Genomic DNA, 25,556 nt, shown 5'->3' with positions numbered 1-25,556 from the left:
GCTCTACTCATTCAATGAACACGTGCAGTTTGCTTCATGGACGAAACGTGTGCAGTTTGTTTGAATGGATCAATGCGTTAAGCTTGTGGCATTGAACGAATGAGTGTACCTCAACTCCTTGAATTATCATGTGCAGTCTATTTCATTGAGTGGTCGAGTGCCATAGGATTCACTAAGTAAGTGAGTTACGTTTGTTCCATTGAACCAATTATTGAAGTTTGTTTATATAATGACATCAATGAATTCCATTTGATTCTTTGAATCAATGATTGAAATGAAGGAAGGCTGCGTGTCGAGCAGGAGTAACATTGCACGACGTCAATGACCATTTACTATTGTTATCTTGGTTTATAGTCTCTTGGAATTTCCACGCTAGTCATGTTATTCAGCTGTATTTTATTTTATCCCTGTGTCCTCTAGAAACAGGTTTGAATATTTACAACCACAGTGTTCTGCATTTTCCCACATACAAAAAAGAAATATTAAGCTGATCAGAAGATTTAATTTCATTCCTCAGCAGCTATAAGACATCACATCCAGACAGAGCAAATACTTCTCTTTAACTTCGAGAATAAAAAGTGCTGTAAGGATACGTTTACTGAACCTGTTTGTTTGGTGACTGTGATTGATGTCAGTCTCCATGGATTCTTATTATCCCACTGGTGGGATCTTTTACTGATAAATGGTGCTGTTCAATGTGTTATTCCATAGTATCACCTCGAGCACCATCAGGAATCAGCTGCTCCAGAGAGAGGGAGAGAGCAGATTACATTCTGAAAACATCAGACTGGACTTTTCCAACCATGGATCAGAATCTGCGATCAATAGACTGGAATGTTACAAAAAATAACAGAAGTTTATCTGTGTATATTTGGGTCCTTACGACATATTATGATTGGATGTCATTATCAAGGCGGATCCTGTATGCACTCTTCGTCATTCAGTATGTTTATTATCCTATCCTGGCTGTCGTCGGTGTCCCTGGTAAGTCTCACTGTCCAGTTATCCTTTTTACAAACCACATTACTGTTCTTCTCATCTACTCGACATCCCTTCCTGCTGCAATTAAAGATTGTTGGATTCATACTGCAGAGAACGACGTTCTGTTCATGCCAAATAAAATCATAAACTAAACAACTCTTGCAGACGCATGTACCTCCAATGATTTTCTATTCACTGACCTTTCCTGATATGGTTTTACAATTGCAATTGCACCCACAAATACCATTTCCTCAGTATGTTCATTCTGCTCACGAATTGTGTGAAATAATTGTGTACCTGCACATCGAGACACCTCGGCAATTGATCTAGCTAAGAATCTGAATCCAGATATTCACTCTACAAACCAGAACTAATTGCAACAGTGAACTTGTTCACCCACTAACTCCTTCATTGCTCTGGCAGCCACTCACGTGTGTTTCCGTGTTTACCTCATCTGTTTCTGCTGTAAATCACCATTTATTGTAACACTGCCCTTGTTCTTTTAATTTGGGAGCATGGAAGTCATTGTCTTCTGCGCTGCTTTTAAAGTGAATTTCCTTCATTTGACTCCATCCCATCCTTGACCAATATTACTGAGGCTGAAATGGATGACTTACAACTGTGGTGATTCCTTCGGCCAAGCAGTGATACCATACCCTGGCTAATTCTAATTTTAACGTCTAACAATTTCGCATATGCTTCACTGGCTCATCCCATCTGCTATGTGAGAATTTGCTATGAAATATAGTCTTAATGATGCCAGTTATCTGCAGTTTCAAACTTGGATAATCAAATCTATATCGATAGTCCATGGCTCGTATCCGAACTCACAACAAATCCAATCCATTCATCGTTTCTGTGCACACTGATGCATGTTGTTATTGGATCGAGCAACGCCTTGACTTGAATATTTTGAAGATTGCATCATGTGCATCAGGGCGGCACGATGGCACAGTGGTTAGCACTGCTGCCTCACAGCACCAGGGACCTGGGTTCAATTCCCGCCTCAGGTGACTGACTGTGTGGAGTTTGCACGTTCTCCCCGTGTCTGCGTGGGTTTCCTCCGGGTGCTCCAGTTTCCTCCCACAGTCACAAAGATGTGCGGGTCAGGTGAATTGGCCATGCTAAATTGCCCATAGTGTTAGGTAAGGGGTATATGTTGGGGTATGGGTGGGTTGCGCTTCGGCGGGTCGGTGTGGACTTGTTGGGCCGAAGGGCCTGTTTCCACACTGTAAGTAATCTAATCTAATGTCAGGCAATTAAACAACTCTCTGTCGAACACCCAAACTCGTACCCATTTTTCATATTAAATCTGATTTCTTCCATCTGTTTTCTCATTCAAACAATGACTTACACATCTGCCATGTCATCCCAAAGACACACACGAGCGCGCGTGGGCAGACAGACACACACACATACACACACACACACACACACACACTCACACTTGCCTTGTCCCAGTGTAATGGAAATACAGAACTATAACTTTGAGGAATGTCAGTTTATTGTTACTCATAAGATAGGCTGCAAATTTCCCATGTTAGGCGGTAATGCAGCGCAATTATAGCATCATTATACTGGCAAATTTTTGTAGTGTTGCCATTCTGGCAGATATTCAGGTTTACTGAGCAAAGCACGAATAGGGGCTGGACAGTTTTCGATGTTGGGTTTTCATCTTGTCCCATTTAATGCTACCTTGCCTCTTTCGTTGGGACAGATTCAGCATTAGATGTATCAAAACAATACAAATGATCTAGCAGTGCCTTTATTGAATCTTCTCATGCTTGTCATTTACAATCTCTAAAGTTTCACTCCTTCAGTCACCCGCACTCTCCTTTCCCTCGTCCCCACGTGTTCTCATTAAATGAATCGTCTGTTTCGATCTTGAATGTGATTTTTTCGGTCCTTCTGGATGTTTCCATGGGTTTGGATTTTTGGCTCCTGAGCGTATAGAGTACAGGCATTGTGAATCTCAGGAACAATTAAATTGCATCTGTCTGACTGTTGTTCACTTTGCCCTGTGCTCCATATCGGACAGGGAGTATCAGCACCTTTGACTCACGTGCTTGAAATTTGCTCTGTACCTGTCCACTGAACGCATGTGCTTGTCCCTCTCAGCTGATGGTGTGATCATTAACACGAGGAAGCGCATCGAGTATTATTGTAAATACTCGAGGCATCAAACTTACAGCTAAGGGGAGTCTGACTGACTCCTGTGATTGAAAAGTTAGTGGAGATTCTGGCGATGGTTTGCAGGACGTTGAGCTGTGAGTAGCTTCAGATACTCTGGGAGACCTGAGGATTTGGTAACCCATCTCTGGAAGGAGCATGTGGACTGTAGTTAGAACATCTGGTTCTGCAAAATGTACAACAAATGCAGCAAGGCTGTAGAGAGGTAAAGCTTTGAAACTACACCGAGAGTGCATGCGGAGAAAGGGATCTTGCGTGTCTTCCCCTGATTTCAAAGAAAACGCTCTAAAGCCTACACCTAACTAAGGAGCAAAATGTGAAGGGACCCTGATTGAACAAGGAGCTGGTCACAGAGCGGTGTCACCTCCGTCAACACGACCTGCAATTTCACCCCAGGAGGAGAACGGTGCTGACAGTTTCATTAAGCTTCTATGATCCTGAACTGTCCAGGCAGGTATGCATGACATATCCATTTTCTCCCAGTATGTCGACATCAATGTCACCATTCGATGATGGAGCACATGCATATTAGAAGAACTAAATACAATATTTTCTCCATCAGAAGCGAGCTGCTAAGTGTATCCATGATGTCTCAGTGTAGTGAGATTGCCGATGGTGAACATAGCAATGTGCAGTCCTCATGTTAAATTGGAAAGGCAGAGAAACTGAAGGAGTTTATATTGCGACGTGACCTCGCAGAGTACATCAAGTTGCCGAATGTTCACTATCCTGGCAGCAGCCACAGCCTCAGCATTCAGAACAGTCAACCATTTGCTCATCTCCCTAGAAAGAAAGGGTTGCCTGTCCAATAAAGGCCGTATACTTGATACACAAGTGTCCATTCAGGTCCTTTGCACCATCAAGTTCACATCGACCCTCTGAAGAGTACCCATCCAGATCCATTTCCCTATCCTGTTATCGTAATATTACACCTGAAAAATGTAGCTGACATACACATCCCTGAACACCATAAATAATCTTTCGACTGTGTGAGGAATCCAGAGCACAGGGAAGAAACGCACGCAGACACAGGGAGAAAGTGCAGTCTCCACACAATCACCCAAGGCTAGATCCAAACCCAAGCCTCTGACACTGTAAGGTAGCCGTGCCAATCACGAAGCCAACTTTACAAACTACACTTGCCTTCACCACTCCCTATATCAACATATCCTGTACGGACAGCAATGGATCACTGCTAACATCAAAGAGCAGACCATCGGTAGATGAAGGAACACCTCTGATATTTGAATGAGTTAAAGTGAACCTTGCATTACAACACTGCATCTCCTGTAATCTCTCTCCATTTCAATAAAATACAGTTGTGTATTCTTCATCAGGAATGTCAACACGTCGAAGAGTTTATGCTCGAAACTTCGACTCTCCTGCTGCTCGGATGCTGCCTGACTGGCTGTGCTTTTCCAGCACCACACTGTTTGACTGATCTGCAGCATCTGCAGTCCCACACGTTCCACTGTATACTCCCCCAAGACGCAACAAATTATTTTAAAATAACTGGATTCAATCTGTCAGTACTATCAGATTTGAATTTAAATGATACTTCGCCTTCAACTACTGTTTAAATGAAATTGCTATATTTAAATTGTTGTCTGGGTAAGAATACCGGATGTGCTTGCTAATTGAATGATGGTTTGATACATCGTGTCAAGTCGAGGACCTCCTTCCTCAACTTCATCCAAGGCCCTAAAGGAGCTTTCCACATTCATCAAAGTTTTACCTGCACATCCACTAATATCATTTATTGTATCCGTTGCTCCTGGTGCGGTTTCCTCTAGGGGAGACTGGACGCCTACTAGCAGAGCGATTTAGTGAACAACTCCGGGACACCCGCACAAATCAACCACACCTCCCTGTGGCCCAACATTTCAACCCCCGCAGCCGCCCCCCCCGGACTCTGCCGAGGACATGGAGGTCCTGGGCCTCCTTCACCAGCGCTCCCTCACCACCAGACGCCTGGAGGAAGAACCCGCCTCAGCTTCTGCCTCGGAACACTTCAACCCCAGGGCATCAATGTGGACTCCAACAGTTTCCTCATTTCCCCTTCCCACACCTCACCCTAGTTGCAAACTTGCAGCTCAGCACTGTCGCTATGACTTGTCCTACTTGCCTATCTTCTTTTCCACCTATCCACTCCACCCGCCACCGCCCCCGACCTATCACCTTCATCCCATCCCCCACTCATCTATTGTTCTCTGTGCTACTTTCTCCCCACCCCAACCCTCCTCTAGCTTATCTCTCCACGCTTACGGCTCTCTGCCTTTATTCCTGATGAAGGGCTTTTGCCCGAAACGTCGATTTTACTGGTCCTCGGATGCTGCCTGAACTGCTGTGCTCTTCCAGCAGCATTAATCCAGAATCTGGTTTCCAACATCTGCAGGCATTGATTTTTTAACCTTTTAAATTACAGTATCATCCTCCTGCAAGAACCCAGCTGCAATGCCTACATTACTGGTGTTTATCATAACTTTAAAACGTTTTAAGAAATTTGGTACAGGTAAAACTGGTACAGTGGATAACGCAGCTTTTAAATTCTCAAATGCCTTCTAGAATTGCTTTCTCCACAGACATTTAATCTTCTGGTACAATCCATTCAGTCCCAAAAATCAAAGCACCTGTGTCTTCGAGTATGGTCTTGAAAATTCCCAAATGGATTTCATCTTCATGGTCCTCGGAGTTATACCATTTTCATTGTTATATCACAAGAACGACACTCGTGCTTTTGCGAGTTGCATTTTCTTAAAATTCAGAAATAGCTTTTTTCCATTCCATTTTCTTCCAACATGCTCTTCTTCCAACATTCTTCCAACGAAATGAACTATGTCCTCTTTCCATGAATGTTTAAAAATTACTCAGTCACCTTTGTAGATGGCATAATTCCTTAATCCTGCCACAACTGTGTTCATACAATTTTGAAATCTGGCTAAGTTTTTCATTCCAAAGGGAATTATATTACATCGATATGGTGTATTTGGGGTTAAATACGCAGAAATTTCTTTCACTCTTTGTGGCAAAGGCACTTGTCAGTAATCACGCAATATGTCAATCTGTGTATGGAAGTGGATTTCGAAACATTTTCTACAAAGTCCTCCGGCTGTGGAATTGTTTTTGAGTTTGATTTCGTCACGAAATTGAGCTTCTGATCATCGTTCAACAGCATCATGCTTCAGGGTCAACACAAGCAAACTCCAGTGGCTCTGCCATGGCTTGTTGATGCCGTCTTGGAGCATCGGTTCTATTTCCTTCTGCACCTGTGTTGCTTTGAGATGGCAAAACCTGTACTGGTTTTGCTTTATTAGATTGGCATTACCAGTAACAACCTCATGTACTACTTATTCTATTCCTATATATGTCTTCATAATGCTGCAATAAGTCTTTCATATCTGTTATCTTCTCCAGAGTTAAATAGCCTACTATCCTGTCTCATTCCTTCAGGACTGGCTCATTAGTCAATCTAATCTGAAGCACACAAAAATCTAAATTTTCTAGATTTCATTCTAGATACTTTTCTAGATACATTATTGGGCAGTATCGAAGACCATTTTCTCTGGTTCCCTTTCCAAACGTGCAGGCTTTATTTCTGCCAATGACATACCTACCATTTGATCCAGATGACACATATGGCATAAATCAACTAAATGTTTGTGCTGTCCAGTCTAATAGAAGTGCTTCTGTATCTTAGCCCGAGGCTTCCTTCCTCCTAAATTACCTCCTCCTGGCAATTCATGTGCTACCCATAATACTTCCTGCTTGCATGCTGTGAGCAACAAAATCTCATGTCCTTCCGCTCACTTATCTACTTCGTTAACGTGCCAAGTTCTCCATTTTCCACCATAGGATTCCAGCCTTGAGACAATAACCCTTGGAAATACCTTATGATTCCTTTTCCAAATGATCTTTAGTATATACATATTTGATATTTTCATCTTTTTGTTGTCTCTTCAGTAATCTTTTGGAAGCAAGCAACTCTTCCTGATCCACTACCTGTTCAGGTTTTTCCTTTGCCATTTAATCAAGCAAGGCGTCAATTCGCTGGATCGCTACTCATTCGTCTTTCCATTTCATTTTTCCTTCTTGCCTTAACTTATGACTGTGGGAGCTTATTACCACGAAGTCCAGAAACGTTCCATGATACTTTACTTTTATCTCCTCAGTTTCTTGGTTTTCCTACGGCTACTGCACGACAAATACCATCACTTCCATGTTTGATGCTGCTTTATCGTTTCCAAGATCGAACTGTATTCATGGTATAGACACTCTTTCAATTAATTCCATTGTCACTTTCCCAGCCTTGAGTCGAATTTCCAGTCCGACTTTACAACAAACTTCTCTCCGTCTATCATGCAGATCATTGTTGTCTCGGGTAACATTGCTGATCGAGTGTCAGAACTTTGATCCCCTACGATTTCGGAATTAAAGTTTCAAATTAGGCTGTTGCCAGAAGCAGCAAGTATATGTAGATTTTTATTAACGACTAAATGCTTTTCTTTTTCAATTTAAAATAACACAATAAAATGGCTGCAGGCAATGATTTGATTCTGTGAACTTGAACTGATGCTTTGCTGAGTTGGTTGTATTTAGAGATAAGAGAGAACAATGGATTTCTCATAATATGAATCATAAGACAGTGATTTCATATTCGAACTAACCTTGAACTGCTATCAGTGATCTACATAAATTAAGAACCCTTTTCTAGGGAATACCATTGGATTCGCCTGTTGCCAATCATGTCACCATATTACAGTTGATTGGACTTTTCTTGTAATTAAGAATGCTTTCGCATGAAATAACATTGAATTGATCTGCTGTGAATGATGTCACCTTATTATATATGATTGGGCTTCTCTTGTAATTAAGGCTGGACTAGTTCTTAAAGAAATATATAAATAATGTGTAATTTTCAAATGTAATTGCGCCATTTCTCCAAGGAACACAAATCTGCGCCAGGCTGCCTTAATATATTAAACTGGTAACCTTGCTTTAAACAGACTAGTGTTTCTTTTAACTGATCCCTAACCAAGAGGCCCCTTTGGAGGGATACAGATCTTCACGATCAGGGAACGTTTGGTGCAATATCACTGTTTATTTTAAATTATTTCTCTTATCCCTCTGCTCGTCCTGAGTAAAGCCTTCTCACAGAGTTGAAATATTTGAAAGGATCATTCGCTATAACATCTCATTACTAAGCTGTGCACTGTTTTGCAGCAACTCAAGTTCTTTTGGGGTTTACTTCACTGCCTCAACCAATCTCACTGGTTTAATCTCTTTACTACATCGATTATCCCAGTGCCTTTCCTAAACACACAACACTGTGATTTTGCCTGCCCCACTCGGTTTCAGTGAAAATATCTCTCTTCATTCGCTGTTCATTCAGTTGCTCGTGGTGTACCGCAATGTTCTGTTCAGGATCCACTGATGTTAGTCATTTTTATAGACGATCTGGATGAAGGCGTGAAAGGATGGTTTAGGAAATCTGCAGAAGCCACTAAGGTCGGTACAGTTGTGGATTGTGACCTAAGGACGTTATAGTTGACAGAGGTACAGAGATAAGCTGCAGAGCTCGGCTCAGATGTGGTAAATGGAGTTTAATATAGAAAAGTGTGAAGTGATTCACATTAGAAAGAGTAAGAGGAAGACAGAGTACTTGGCGAAATGGAAGTTTATTGGTCGTGAAGATGAGCAGAGAGATCTAGGTGTTCATGTACAAAGTTGCCACCCAGGTTGATAGGGCTGTTAAGAAGACATATGGTGTGTTAACTTGTATTAGTAGTGGAATCTAGGTTCGAAACCACAAGGCCATTCTGCAGCTGTATAAAACACTGGTGCGGCCACACTTGGAGTATTGCATGCAGTTCTGGTCACTTCATTATAGGAAGGATGTGGAAGCGTTTGAAAGGGTTCAAAGGAGATTTACTAGGAAGTTGACTGGTATGGAGGGAAGGTCGATAAAAGTAAAGTTTGATGGATTTGAGGCTGCTTTCATTTGAGGAAAGAAGTTTGAGACGTGTCTTCGGTGAGGCACGTAAGATAATCAAAGGGTTAGATCGGGTGGACGTTGACATCCATTTTCCTTGGATGGTGATGGACAACAGGAGCTTCACATTGAGGAGTGTTAGATATATGACAGTTGTCAGAGGTGTTATCTTTACTCAGAGCTCAGAACTCCCTGCAGGAGTTGCGCACTCGCCAACTTTACAGGCATTTGAATAGTCATTGAATGGAATCGTGTAGGCTAGGTGGACTTCAGATTGGTTTCACTTGATGGCGCAACATCGAGGGCCAAAAGGCCTGTGCTTCGATTAACGTTCTATATTTTATGTTCTACGTTCGATGTTCGACCTGTTTCCTATCCTCTTGAGCTTCTTTTTTTCACCTGTATAAAATTAAAAATCACACAACACCTCGTACTCGGCCAATAGGTTTATTTGGAAGCATTAATGTCGGAACACTGTCCCTTCACCAGTTGGTTGTCGAGTAAAAGATCGTAGGACACAGAATGTATTGCAAACGTTTACAGTGTGATGCTATTGAAATTATATGTCGAAGACGACTTGGATTTTTTGCTAAGTATTTCGTCTTTTAGAATAATCATGTTGGTATATAAATCCCTGAACAATTTTACAAGTTACATTCTCAAGTGAACTTTAAGAGGTGCCCTGTGTGGGGCTTTCTGTGCTGCAATGTTCGGACCGTTTCAATTAAAAAAAGATTTGCAGAATCTCACATGAATTCATTAAAAAAGTTTTTTTTAGAAATAGAATCAGTTCTTAGCAAACGCCTCCAGCTGAATAAGCTCACGAAGATCCTCATATGAGTTTTTCATGTTTCATGCTAACACCCATGCATTGTAGTTGCTACATCAAATTTCTTTTGAAACTCGGCATATGCCTGATATGGTTCCTTCATTCTGTTCTTAACTAGTTGCCGAAATACTTCTGGTGCCAGTTCATTGGCACTCAAAATAGACTGTTTAAAATCTTCATGTACTCTCGATACATCATGTAACAACGCTGGGAACACTTCACTAGCCATGGCAACCAACGTGGTCTGAATTAACATGAGCCACATAGTCTCTGGTCCATTCATGTGCCTTCCAATTTCTGCAACGAAATGAAAAAGAGAAGAAACGGCTTATACATCGCCTTCTGCGAATATTGTAATGTTTGGACAAATGTGCATATATCCCTAGCCGGCTGTTGACTACAATAGGTTTCATCATCATCCTCTCTATGCTTTACTTTTACCTGTCATTGGAAATCTTTTTACCTCAAACTCCGACTTGATTTTTTCCACCTAGAGCATCTTTCCCTTTCTTTTATTGTGCATTCCTCTCCAATTATATTTCCTTTGTTTTTAGCCATAAATCAACTCACTCGCCTTCTTTTCATTCTCAAACACCAGTCGTCTCATTTGGAATCTAATTCTTTCTAACTCTGCGCACTGGACTGTTTATTTGATATGCCTAACTCCTTGCCTAACTCTGTTTACATTTTCAGTGTTCCTTATATTTCAAGGTTCACCCAATTTTAGCCTGTCTGCTGAGTCTAAACGTTCCTCCTTTCTTATCTTTCTAAACTTTCCTACAAAATTTGTGGAGCATCCTTAAACTCCTGAACCTCTTTTGCAACGTTTTCGCTATTTCCCCACGTTTTATCTCACCAACCACAAGTAAGCAAAACTAAACTGATTCTCCATCTCTCACCCACACTATCTTTAATGATCTGTTACATTAGTTCCCAAGTTTGTTTGAATTCACTGGGACCTTTCGTAATCTGTCCAAATGCGTTCAGATGCGTTCAGCTCTGTCTAGATCCCATACATTACCCGGCCAAATCCCGGACTCGAGTTGCGACAGAAGTTGACACCCCTCTGACAATTCAAACTGAAGCACCCAGAAAAGATCGTCCCGCCTTGTAATAAGATTGAAGAACTGTGAAAAGTGGTATGATGTGAGATGTGATTCTCATCCGCAATTTATGATAAAGGAATGGTTAAATGAAATGGAATGCTTTCACTCACTCTTTAAGTATCAAGTAAAAATTTGTTTATCGAGCTCCAACAATGAACAAATTAATAGAATTACTAGCAAACAGAATAAATCTCTTCTAAACATATCTCTTCTAAATCTATTCCCACAGTGAACTAAATTCCAGTAAGTGTGCTCTTTCAATTACATATGTCTCTAGAGGTTCACACTGAATGGATCCTAAAGAACTTCACGTATCTTCTTCCAATGTCTTCGTCTATCCAAAATGCCTTCTCTGTCATTTTCTGCTGTGAATAATATTCTCTAAAAATGCTGTATACCTTTATATATAGTTAATGCGTCTTAGACAGCTTTGAGGTTTATTTGATTGCCAGGTGTTTCTTTCTCAGATGCCCGTTTTCTTCCCCTCTTCAGATGACTCTTGTCTCTCTTTTATTACAGATTACTTTTTTAAAAATACGATATGCTTCGTTTTGTCGAAACCACCAGCTTTCAATTTGACTGTTTCATAGTCTTCAGGGCCTTTTTCAATTAATTGGCAGAAATCAAACTATTGTCCTGATTTTAAAAATGGGCCCTGCTAACTGAGCGGAGTTTTGATAAATTATACCATTCGAGCATTTACTGATTTGTAGACATTCATTTTTAAATTCTAAGCATCGAAACGGACAGCAGATTTCAAAAGCTTTCCCCCACGTTAAAAATGTATATTTTCTTACACACTAACATCGTGACAAAATTAGCAAAGTTAGAAGTCAGAATTTTGCAGCTTCCAAAAGTACAGTGGGAAAAGCAAGAGAAAACATGTAAAGCTTTTTTACAGTCCAAAACCAGAGAATGAATGATAGAGATCTATGACAAAACTTCTGTCCCCAAGAAAGAAACAGAACAACAAATCCTCGTCTCAGCAGCACGAGCAAACCTAAGACTGGCCGTCAGTCGAAAGAAATTGCTAAATACAGCATTTAGGAGAGATTATTCGGACTGAAAGGAATGTGCATAGACAAAGGCTGGCTAGGTTTAAAACAGGAGAATCATATTTGAGAAACTGACTCGTGCATACATTATGCAGGAGCAATGGATGCAATGAATTCGGTTTTTCAGACAGTTATAAAGACCAGAGCCTAGACTGTAAAATCACCTTGTAGGGGATTAGGGCTAATACGTGGAAACGGTTTTAGATTTGGAGAGCGGACGGGAAGCAGTGAGTAGGAATAAAACAATGTTTCTGGGAGTTGGTCGGCGCATTGTATGTGGCAGGGAACTGTGTTTAGACCCCAGTTATGTACGATGCATATCACACATTTGGTCGAGGGAAAGAAATGTAATATTCCAAGTTTGCTTACGGCATTAGACTAATTCAGATTGGGGCTGATGAGTAGGATATTAAAAAAATCCAAGGTGATTGAGACATGTGGAGTCAATGGGCAAATACATGGTAAATGAACAGTAATGTTCTAGATGCAACGTTCTGCACTTTGATGGGAGGAATAGAATGATAGCCTACAAAGTGAAAAGAGATAGTTGAAAAATGTTCATCTTTACTATTGCACAGACTTCTGAGGTCAATACTGGGCAGCAAATTCGGAAGCCAGAAGTCAACGCAGGGAGTAAAGATGTCTTAATACAGTTGATCAAGGCCCTCGTGAGGCCTCATTTCAAGCAGTGTGCAGTGTTGTGTGCGGATTTTGTTTCTTTATCTAATAAAAGACATGTCTGACATTGAGGGAGAGCAGTGAAGGTTAACTATGCTGATCTCTGAGATGACAGGTTTGCTGAGTAAGCAGAGTTTGCGTTGACTGGGCCTGTAGTCTATGAGGTTTAGCAAAATGATTGGCCACCACAGTGAAATATATAAACTTCTGACAGAACAGGACAGACTTGAAGCACGTACAATAATTGCCGTGCCTGGAACGAAAAAGAAAAGGGGACCATAGTATTGGGTACAGACGAGCTAATGTGCATTGAGGCGAGAATAAATATCAGGATTCAGAGACTGGTGAATCTAGGAAGTTATCTGCCACTCTTTGGGTGGCACGGTGCCACAGTGGTTAGCACTGCTGCCTCACAGCGCCAGAGATGCGGGTTCAATTCCCACCTCGGGCAACTGTCTGTGTGGAGTTTGCACATTCTCTCTGTGTCTGCGTGGGTTTTCTCCAGGTGCTCCGGTTTCTTCCCATTGTACAAAGATGTGCAGGTTAGATGAATTGGTCATGCTAGATTGCCCGTAGTGTTAGGTGAAGGGCTAAATGTATGGGAATGGGTATGGGTGGGTTGCGCTTCGGCGGGTCAGTGTGGACTTGTTGGGCCGAAGGGCCTGTTTCCACACTGTAAGTAATCTAATCTAATCTAACCTAATCAAATCTAATCTAATCTAATCTAATAAGACTGTTAAAGCCAAGCTTTGAATACAAATAAGTATTTCTAGACAAAAGAGGAATAGGGAGGGAGCAGAATATGGTGTGGAGTTAAAGGAACAAGCAATATTATGTTGAAAAAGGCAGAAAATTCGATAGATCGAATGAACTGTTGCAGTTTATATCTTTTTTTCCGATGGTTAATCGTATTGATCAATGTGTGCACTGTATGTGAAAAGTGCAGTGAAGAGATGTTCAGTTATGAATTAGAATGGGACGAGGCTCAATGAGTTGAAACACCAGATATTTCAGTGCACTCTAATGGGAAAGCTCTGTAAATGTTGACAGAAACTCTTAGTTGTTGGGAAGAAGGCCTCTTCCGGTACGGAGGCGTGTGAGTTAGGCTTGAGGGAGAGGCGCAGAGATAAAGGGAAGGGATGTGGTTGTGGGGAAAGTAGCTGTGAAAGCGATATGTGGATGAATTTGGATAATGGTGAGGGAGGAAGGAGTGATGGGCATGTCAGGAGGGTGTCGTAGAGTTGGAGGCTTGAGATGGAGCGAATGAAAATGAAGAAGCTGTTGAACACTTCAACTAACCCCACCCTCCGTCATGGATATGCAGGTTCTGGTTCTCCCCCATTCCCAAACCACTATCTCCCAACCATTGTAGGAAGAATGCAGGGAATAATTGTGGATTTCAACAGCTCCTCATTTTCTCTCCCTGTCCCAAGCATCCAACTCGGTACAGCACTCCTGACATAGCCATCACTCTCCCTCTCACCTATCACCTTCTTCTTCACCTTCATCCACCTATCGCTTTCTGAGTTACCTTCCTCCCAAACCGCACTCACCTTTTATCTCTCAGGCCCTAGCCCACAATCCCCATTCCTTATAAATGGCTTGTGCCCAAAACGTTAATTCTCCTGCTCCTCAAATGCTGCCTGACGTGCTATGCTTTCCTAGCCACACACTCCCGACTCTGATTTAAAGTATCTACAGTCCTCACTTTCTCACTGAAGTTAGACTTATGACCCATTCCATAGTCTCTCTCTCTCTCTCTCTCTCTCTCTCTCTCTCTCTCTCTCTCTCTCTCTCTCTCTCTCTCTCTCTCCTTTCACTTCTTTTGGAAAGTTGAAGAACCTCCCTAACCCCTCCCTCCTTCAACTAGTTTGCAGTCTTTGTGATCACGTTTCCTCACAAATCCAGGTCGCCAATTGATTCAAGTGGAGGCCATCCCATTAGTTCAATTCTTTCCTGTACCAAGATAATGACAGTGCACCATGAAATGGACACCTTCTTTCTTGCACGTAGTGACACTGTTACTTCCCAAATTGGATTCTTTCTGTGCCAACTTACACCTGGCTCAGGAACACATCCAGAGATTATAACACTTGGAGAACTGCTCTTTAATTTTGTTCCTCACTTCTGATATTTAGAACATAGAACATAGAAAAATACAGCGCAGTACAGGCCCTTCGGCCCTCGATGTTGCGCCGACCAAAGCCTACCTAACCTACACTAGCCCAATAACCTCCATATGCTTATCCAATGCCCGCTTAAATGACCATAAAGAGGGAGAGTCCACCACTGTTACTGGCAGAGCATTCCATGAACTCACAACCCGCTGAGTAAACCTTCTTACACAGGGCCACTTATTTTATTTTATAATGTGACAAAGGAAGATATTCTGTAATTGTTTAAGTACGGTAAGGTGAGAGAAATGAAATAATCGCCTGAATTAATTGGAAGTAAGTCTTAACACATAGAAAACGACAGTGTGTTTTTGATTGTTACATTTTCTTCAAATAATGCTAATTATATCCGACAAAAACATGTTTTGGATAGTCCATCATTGTAGAAATGGCTCCTGAGGACGTGGTTGAAGAAAACTGGTGTAAAAAGTATCCGAGTGTTGTCTAGTCTGATACTCGATCCCAGAATGTTTAATGAAGGTTCATGAGGCATAAAACGTAGGACACGATCAAAGCAGCCCAGATTTTATTGAATGTTGGAACAGGTTTGAAGGGCTGAATGACCTTAATTGTACGCCCCTGTAATTTTGAAACAGATGATAAGATTCTGCGAATATGTGTGCGTCAAGGACACGAACAAACTTACATTTTCATGACTCTGAGAATTGTCTGAAGCACTATCAGGAATGTTCCATATTGTCTGGAATCAACTTGACTTTTGAAAAGCCGGCCGACAATTAGTTAAACCAAAAACTATTCCCGAGCGAAGAGATCCCGTTTCAGGGAGTAGGAGAAATTGATTCTCAATCCCTCAGACAGCTAAAGAGGTGAATAAGTTTTCCCCGCATTTAAAACTCTTCACAACAGAGAAATGAGCTCAGTTTAGACTGACCACAATAATTTCCAATCTCCATTTGTTTTCAACGAACTGAGAGATAATCCCTCAGCATGGCACGCTTTCAGCCTCCTATTAGAAACTGAAAAGAAATGATCTGTGTCTGGTCCAGAATGATAACATGCTTGGAAATATTCTTATAGATGTGAGGCTGTGTGTTTGCAGAAGGTGTGCTTCTTGTGTTTTACATCGCATTTTCATCAGTAATTCAAATCTTCCCTCTTGTTAATTTAACTCCTTTTTTTTCAATAAATCTCTGTATACAGTGTCATATTTGCAATTCTTACTGGGTCCTGAATAAAATTGGTAACTTTGACTTCAGGCCTTTATATAATTTGTTTGTGTTCCTTCCTCATAGTTAACGGAGTGACGATCTACGTCCTGCTTTATAAAGATTGTGGATTGTCTCCATGTGTTAGGCGTTACCTGGGGGCGATGGCAGTGGCGGATCTACTGGTCATTATCCTCGACCTGATATTGAGACACATTCCTATTTTGCATAAGGAACAGTTTTCTTTCTTGGAGTCCATCCCTGTGTGCAATATTCACGCCATCCTGCTTTATGCAGCCACTGACTGCTCTGTCTGGTTCACCGTCACTTTCACCTTTGATCGGTTGGTTGCCATTTGTTGCCAGAAGCTGAAAAGTAAATATTGCAATGAGAAAACGGCGGCTGTGGTTCTGGGATCAGTGACTGTGTTGAGCTTTTTAAAGAACATATGCTGGTATTTTATGCTCACAAATCGATATTGGCTGCAGAACGATCCCGGGTTTTGTGATATAACAAGGGATGTTCTATTCTCTCATGTCTGGGTCACAATCGAGTTCCTTCACAACATTCTAAACCCGGCTGTCCCATTTCTTCTCATTCTGTTGTTCAATGTATTCACCGTGAGGCATATTTTAGTGACCAGTAGAGCCCGTAGACGACTCCGATCTCACAGCAACGGTGACACAGAAATGAGTAATAGAAAAAAGTCCATCATTTTATTGTTTGTAATCTCGGCCAATTTTATACTATTGTGGTCAACGTTCATGGTGTTTTCGATATGGAAACGAATGGATGATCTGGGATATCAATCTGTGTCTCTAGATTACTTTTTTCAGGAATTGGGTTTCATGCTGCAGCTTCTTAGTTGTTGCACAAACACTGGAATTTATGCTGTGACCCAGACTAAGTTTAGACAGCAGCTGAAGAAAGTGCTGAAATATCCCTTGTTCCAAATTCATCAATCAATTAAATTCCCTCGTTAATCAATCCATCCAGTGTATTCTCATTCAAGGTTTTCTGAAATGAAGCAACCATATTGCTACGGCAATTAACTCAGGGTAGAGCTGGTTTGTCCAACCTGAACCCACAGGGGATTTCAGAGACACATCATAAACTTTCACTCAACTCATGGCCCAATGAGAAAAGATACCATTCCCCTGACTGTATCTTCAAATTTAATCGATAATTAATAGAAATATTTACCAAAACGTGACAATCAGCAGAGTAAAGCATAATGTTCTTTGCCTTTGTGTTGAAGAAATTGAAGTGGACAGACAGTCTCTATCCCAAATCCTGGTCGTCAGGGACATAGAGGGGACTGGGGCTAGGCTCAGGACCTGGGTTTAAGTAACTCTATCCTAGCTTTCCCTGCTGGTATTTCCGTCTGTATCTTTCTCTCTCTCTCTCTCTCTCTCTCTCTCTCTTCCTCCTGCCCCTCTTCTCTCTCTCTCACTCTCTCTCTTTCTCTCTTTCTCAGCATTTCTCTCTCTCACTGCCATCTACCCCTCCCTCTGGTACCCAACCTCACCTCGTCCACAACAACTGTCTCTATCCTTGTGCCCCAGCTATCTCTGTCACTCCTCCTACCTCGTCCACCTTTCTGCCTCCTGTACCCTCTCTCCCCCTCCATCTCATCAATCCCTCTGCTTCGCTCTCTCGCCATCCCCATCTCTCTCTCCCCTCAGGCGTCCCTCTTTCACTCCATCTTCCCTTCTCTCCCTCCGCCATCCACACTCTCTCTGTCCGTGAGTACTTCTGACTTTTCCATCCTTCCCTGTCTCCAACAACCTCACCCCCATTCTCTCTGCATCCCTCTCTCTCCTACCCATCTCTCCGCCCGCACTATTTATACTTGTCTCCTCATTGCACCCCCATAAATCTCCAGCTCTCAATGTTTCTTTCTCTTTTAACCTTTCTATCACTGTCCATGCCTCTGTCTGCCCTATCTTTATCTCCCTCACTGTCCCCTCTATCAGTCTCCATCCATTCTACTCTATCTCTCTCCGCCTCCACCATCCCTCTCCCTCTCCAAACCCTCTTACCATCCGCTCCATCTCCCTCCATCTGCACTATCTGTCTCCTTTTCACTTTTCTCTATCGCCTTCCGCCTCTTTCTCTTTGCCACTCTCCCTTTCTTCCCCGTCTTCATTCCCATCCTTCCACCGATCTCTCTGCATCACCCCTCTCCTTTCTGTATTCCCTCTCCCTCTCCTCCACTTCCCTCATTCTCTGTTTCTTCTCCCTGAACACCTCTTCCTCTGACCCATTTTTTTTCTTTTTCCCACATTGTCACAACCAGTCTTCCTCACCTCTGTCATTCTCTGTGTCAAGCTCCCCTCTCTCAATTTATTTGTCTCTCTTTCCCACCCTGTCACATTCGCTATTTCCCTACCCTGTCTCTCCCCACTACTGCTCCCCACCTCCGTACATCCATCTCCATTCCACTCTATCTCTCAGTCATTCCCCCTTCTCCGCCATATCCTGCCCGTCTTGCCCTCCCCTTTTTTAAGCTGTCTTCCATTTTATCTCTTCCCCTGTCTCTTTCTGTCTCTTCATTCCCCTCCAGTGCTCTCTCTATCTCTGCTTTCTCACAAATTCTCTCTCTGTCCCGTTGCCTCTCCCAGCCTTCTCTTCTTCAGATAAATCTCTCTTTCTCCCCCTCTACCGATATGTCTATCTCTTCCGCTCGATCCCTCTCCCTCTGCTTCTCTTTCTGGCACTCGTTTTGTCTTTCCTTTCCTCTACCCACCTGCCGCTCCCACTCCCCCTCTCTCTCCCACTCACTTCCTGTCATTTACTCTCTCACTCTGTCACTGTCACTCTTAATCTATCCCTCTGTCTCCTCTTGTTGTCTCTCTCTCTCGCTCCCTGTGTCCTCCTCTCTATCTCTCTTCCTGAATCCCTCTTCCCGTCACCCCATGTCCTCTCCGTCTCCCTGGTTATTTTTCCACAATATGCCCTTCTCTTTCACACTCTTTCACCTTTTCCACCCTCTGTGTAATCAAATGTCCCTCTCTCTATCCTACAACGTCGCCCCCTCTGTTGTTCTACCACATTCTCATAGTCTGTAACTGTCTCCCTCAACGTCTTTCTTTCTCTCTCTCTCTGTCAGTCTCCCTCTCTGTATCCTCCACTTTCCCTCTGTAACTGCAATTGGCTTTCTCTCCCCCACTCACACTCTCAGCCTCTGTCCCTGTTTTTTTCGCTCGCTATCTCTCTCTCTCTCTCACCCTCAGTCCCAACCTTTCTCTCTCAATTTCATTCAGTCTACTGCTCAATGTACCTTTCGCTCTCTTCGATCACACTATCCATATCTGGGATCGCTTCCCATGCCATTGCTACATGAAAGAAGTGGCCACGGAGTCCATAGTTACAAGAAACGTTTGTGTATATTTAAGCTTGTTAGCACTACAATGCAGAAGGACATACATGTCATTCCCAGGGACACAGGATGGGAATGGGTGCATAGGTAGTTGCTGGGGAAGAAAGTATGGACGCTTTCACATGCCATTTTTCGGACAACTTAGTGGAGGTTGGGACAGGCCATGGCGAGGGGAAAGCATTGTGGCTAGAAGAACAGATTACAGAAGAGGTCATACGCCTTTGCTAGAGCAAGACTGTGGGGATGGATTCACATGACGTTGATATGGGAACACATTAAGGTTAGGTGAATTGGTCAATGATTGCCTAACTGAATGTAGAACTGTTCACACACAACTACAGGAGAACGCCTCGGGAATGGGTCAATGTGTCATTCCAAGTGGCACAGATTTACGACTGGTTCAAAATGCTGTTGCGAGGAGAGGAGAATCGGAATGGGTTCACAGACTATTGCTCAGAGAAAGCAATAGGTATGAGTTCACTTGCCAGTAGCAGGGCAACAGAGTAAAGACGGTTTCAAAGACATTTGCTAGCAGAACAGCGTGTGCATGTGTTCTCAGGCTGATCCAAGGAGAGCCAGGATGGGTTCATAGACCATTGCCATGGGAAAGGAGTGTGGATAGGTTTGCATGGGGAAACAGCATAAGGCTTGGCTCACAGGCAGAACAGAGTGGTTAAGCTTTCACAGGCCCTACCTCGGTGAGCTGTGGAACGGTGAGCTCATAATCCATTGCGGGAGAACAGACTAAGGATGGGTTAAGACGCCATTGCTCAGAGCATAGAGTCAGGCTGAGTTCACGTGCCATCCCAGGGCAACACAAGAAGGGTCGGGTTACGTGCAGTTCCTATGAGAACAGTTTGGGAACGTTTCACAGGTTGCTGCTCGGACGATGTGAACATGGGTTCATAAGTGGTTTCGATGACAAGTAATTGGCCATTAATGAGAGGATGTTGCGAGGGTCACAAAGTCTGAATGAGTTCATAGACGGCCACTCGGTGAAGAGTTTGGAGATATTTCACAGCTTGTTCCCAGTGGAGCATTGATGATGCTTTCACTGGCCATTGCGGGGAATAGAGTGGTGCTGTCCTTGGCAGATATGTATGAGAATGGGTTCACAGGCCGTTTCTTGGATAAAAGGTTGAGGACGGGTAACGAGGTTGTTGTTCATAGCACCGATTGAGAATAGGATAACAAAGTATTTCAAGGGGAACAGAGAGGTGGTGGGTTCTCTGGCCTTTTCTAGGTCGAGAGGTTTTGGAAATGGGTCAATCGTCTGTTGCTGTGTGTACAAAGCGAGGCTGGGTTTACAGGCCATCGCTGTGTGCTGATTGGTTTACACGACATTGTTCAGTAGGTACAGTTTCATTTGCTGTTGCAAAGTGAACAGAATGGTGATAGATTCATATATCCTTGCGAAGGGAACACAGTCGAGTTTAGTTCACAGGCCATTAGCGAAGTGTAGAGTTGGGAAGGGGTAACAGGCAATGGGAACACAGAGGAGATGGGTTTGAAAGCCTTTGCTCAGAGAGCAGCATAGGGATTGGTTCACAAGTCATTGCTAGGGCAAAAGAGTGGGGATGCAAATAAAGTACGTTGCCAGCGTAAGGGAGTGGGAATGTGAACACACTTAGTTTTGGGGAGTATAGATTAAGCATTGGTTATTGCTGAGAGAACACAATGACCATATGGGTTCAAAGACCCGTACTAAGTCTACAGATGAAGGATCGGTCACAGGTGGTTGCTATGTGAAGAGTTTGGTTATGTTACCTCGGCTGCTGCTAAGAAGGAAGTGGGGATGGCTCAGAGCCTTTTGAAAGGAGAAAGGTTGGTGATGGGTTCACAGGCCGTCGGTTGAGAAATAAAAACAGATGGGTTCACATGCTGCAGCTGAGAAAACATTAAAAATGGGATCACAGGTCTCTGCTTGGAGAACAGAAAGTTGTAGTAAGCAGAACAGATTGGTGGGTCCAAAACCGTTGCTTAGAGAATAACTTTTGGATGGATAAGAGGCTGTTGCTGGGTTAACAATGTAAGGACTGATTACTAGGCCAGCGCAAGCGGAACAGAGTGGAGATTGGTTCACAGGCCAGAATGAGCAGAATGCAGTGGAGAAGGTTTCACAGGTCAATGACAGGCGTACAGCTTAAGAAGGGTTTACAGACATTTCTTTAGGAATTCAGAGTGTGGATGGATTGACAGGTCATTGCTGAAGTATCAGTCTAAAGATGGTTTCACAATACTGTGGATGGTTTCTCAGGGCGTTGCTTGGGGAACAGAGAAGGGATGAGTTTACAGGTCATTGCCGGGGTAAAAGAGTATGAATTGCTTCATGTCATTGCTAGTGAAACAGGCTGGGCATGTATTCACAGACAACGGCTTGGAGAACTGAGTGGGGACGCATTTACAGACGGTTGCTCAGGTAACAGAGTGGGGATTGTTTAACAGGCTGTTCCGAGGGAAAAATCATTCAGTTAGATTCATAGGCTGTTATGACAAGACCGAATACGGGATGGGTTGACAGGTCGTTGTTCAGAGAACTGGGTGAGAATGGGTTCACAGGCTGTTGCAAAACGAACAGTTTGGTGACGGGTTCAGGTGGCGTTCCAAGGAGAACAGTTTGAGGATTTTTTACAGTCTGTTACTGTGCTACAGTGGATATCGTTTCAAAGACCAGTGTTAGGGGCACCGAATTAAGATGTGTTCACATGACAATACGAGGGGAACGGTTAACAGATGTTATGGACCATTATATTACTTAGTGTCTGGAAGCAAGCCCTTCCTCCCAACAAGTCCACACTGACCCGCCAAAGAACAATCCATCTAGACCCATTCCCCTACATTTACCCCTTCACCTAACATTAAAGGCAATTTAACATGACCAGTTCACCTAACCTGCACATTTTTGGATTGTGGGAGGAAACTGGAGCACCCGGAGGAAACCCACACAGACACGGGAAGAATGTACAAACTCCACACCTGGGTCTCCTGCGGTATAAGGCAGCAGTGCCGCTGTGCCAACCAAATATTTTGCGAATGTCGCTCAGATTGGAAAAAGAAGCTTACAGTGGATATTCCAGGAGTAATCAGCTGGTCAATCCATTCGACTTTAAACAAAACAGAATGTGTTTAAACATGGTGGCTGAAACATGATCAATAGAAAACAGAAATTAGAATAATTTAACTAATTGAAATTTCACCCGTCCGACTCAGTGTCGCTAGTTAACTAAGAAGCTGTTCCAATTCCCGCAATGTCCCATAAACACAATCTTGGGAAAAGCTAAATTCAAAACATGTTCTTGCAGGCAGGAGATTTTTTAGAGAGCAGTCGGACAGGAATCATTTGCTAAAACATGGAAACTTCTTCTCACCTTCAGAAGTTTCTGAATGCCTGCCAGAAATAAAGCATACTGGAAAATAACCCTGAACTGAGAGAACTTACCAGTCTCTCAGTTTTAGGGTAGACATTTCGTCACCTCTGACTTTCCTCCATTTCTTGAACAAATTAAATTTGTTGAAGGGATTGCATTATCACACCTCCTCCTGAAGAAAATGAACACTCAGTTTACGAAGATGTCTTCATTCTAGATTCCTTACTTTACTCTGTTAGTACATTTCAGTCCACGTGCATAGCTTTGAGTACAACCATGCAAGCATACACTACGACATTTAGTTTCAGTAAGTTTCCTTTTGCCTCCAAGCACCTCTGTTTTTCATTCAAGTCACATCAATGCTTCGGCAAGTACTGTTCTCATCCTGCCGCATGTAAAATTGTCAAATTGAATGTCTGCAGCAAAAAGCTCCACCAAAACTGTCAGGAATTTTTTACCTTAAATTTCTCAGAAAAAAACTTTAATGGGTCATGATTAGTATTTGCGATTGGCTCAGACACTTTACTGGCAATGTAAATGCTAAAACGTTGCAATGCCAACACCAAACTCAAGGTCTCCTTCCCGACTGTAGAATATTTCAGTTAGTTATATTCAAATCCCTGGAGGAATATCCAATAGGTCTTTCGATCCTCTCATCGTCTTCCTGTAAGAGCACAGCACGAAAACCCACATCACATCTTGAATGGATTTGAGCTATTATGTGTACCTAATATTGGAGCGGTGGGTAACACTGTTTTAATCTGTAAAATGCCGTCTGAAATTTCGTTGTCCACTGAAATGTCTTGCATTTCTTCAACAATTAATTGAACGGACCGAATTTGCAATAAAAGCCACTCAATCCGATGAATCATGGTGTTTCTGTCTTCTGTTATGTTATTGGAATCACTCCAATACCCTTTGTTTCCCCATTCAGTGAGGGCATCTGTCCATGTTAGATAACAGGTCCTAGGACGCTGACTTAGGCTTTGGAAATACACTCTTAGCCAAGCTTATCATTCAGCCTGTCACCTGAAGTCAATCGAATGATTCTGATAATAGCTCTTCCATGTGTCATTATGAAACGCCAGATCGTTGATGTATACCGCATAATTGTGTCATGGACAAATGATTTTCTTGGCTTGTTTTTGAGATGTGACGGGCACATTTTTCATACTAAATGGTATAAGTTTAAAATAATACAGTCAATTTGGTGTTATGAAATCTAAATTATTTCCTCTGTTTCGGATAAGGGTACCTGCCAGCATCTTCTGAGTAAGTCCTATTTAGAAATATGCATTGCTCCTCTCACCTTATTCCAAACATAGAATTGGATATGAATTAGACATTGTAACTACATTGACTTTGTGATAGTCCACATACAAATATTGGGCGCCATTGGTTTTGGCACCATTGCTATGGGTGAGCTCCAGTCACTGTAACTCACTTCGAATGAGTATTCTTGGATCTTGCATGACATCTCTTTTGAACTTGTGCCTCCTTAAGAGGGTTAAGCCGATGAGACGTTGTTTAATTGGAAAAGCATTTCATAAATCTATATCGTGCATACTTGGAATGGCATTTTCCAGCTTATTTCCATATGTCCTTCCAACCGATAGCAATTCCTCTTTCTAATCATTTCGATTTCGTCTCGAAAGTAACTCAATGATTTATACAATAATTTGATAACTTCCTCATTTTCTACTTAAATTCGAGGAATTTCTAATACAACATCCCCTGAAAGTGGGTACCATTTCTGTATTCTAACCAATAAGACATTCTAATTTGCTGTCAATCCCTGTCAAAATAACTTTTGAACATACAAACATCGTACACTGTGTGAGATTATTTTGTGTCTGGAATCCTAATCAAAACGTTCGTCTCACTCCATCTGCTTTCAATGGGATAAGGTCCACTTAGTCTTGCTTTAAATGTTCATTTATTGGCAGAAGTAACAACAGTACTGTATGTCCGTTAGCAATATTGTGAGTTTTTGATTTTTTTTCAGCTTCCCCTTTTTATTGCATGCTGTGGTATTTGATAGTTAAGACGTGGAGAAAGTGAACACTGCAGATACTGGGCATCAGAGTAGAGAGTGTGGTGCTAGAAAAGCACAGCAGGTCAGGCAGCTGGTGAATCGTCATTTTGGACATAAGCCATTCCTGATGAAGGTTGTAATCCCAGAACGTCGATTCTTATGTTTTGCAATCCTGCCTTTCTAACGTCTCTGCACTTCTTAAACGTTCTCTAAAATTTGACACATAGTCAAAATATCTGTTCTCTGAAATCTGAGTTATAAGTTCTCGTTAATTAATGTTTGGTGCCTCTCATTTCAGCACCAAAAACTAATTCAAGTAGATGGAATTTGTTCGATTCATTTGGTGCATCTCTGAGGGCAAAAAAGTACAAACAGACTTCATTTATACGCATCATTTGGGATAGTCTTGATCAAAAGCATTTAACATTGACTTCAAAGTGTAATACCCTCTTTCTCACACTCCCTGCGTTTCTCAATGATATGCAGTGGATTTGCATTGGGCTATTTCCTAAACCGTCGACAGCTTTGTTGAATCTTTTTGAAGTAAAATTTGACCCTTGATCTGTTTATGTAGAAAATGATCAAAGAAATTAAAGCACTGGG

The sequence above is a fragment of the Hemiscyllium ocellatum genome, unplaced genomic scaffold (genome assembly GCF_020745735.1).
Source record: "Hemiscyllium ocellatum isolate sHemOce1 unplaced genomic scaffold, sHemOce1.pat.X.cur. R1, whole genome shotgun sequence".
NCBI lineage: Eukaryota > Metazoa > Chordata > Chondrichthyes > Orectolobiformes > Hemiscylliidae > Hemiscyllium > Hemiscyllium ocellatum.
This window is presented reverse-complemented; position numbering follows the sequence as displayed.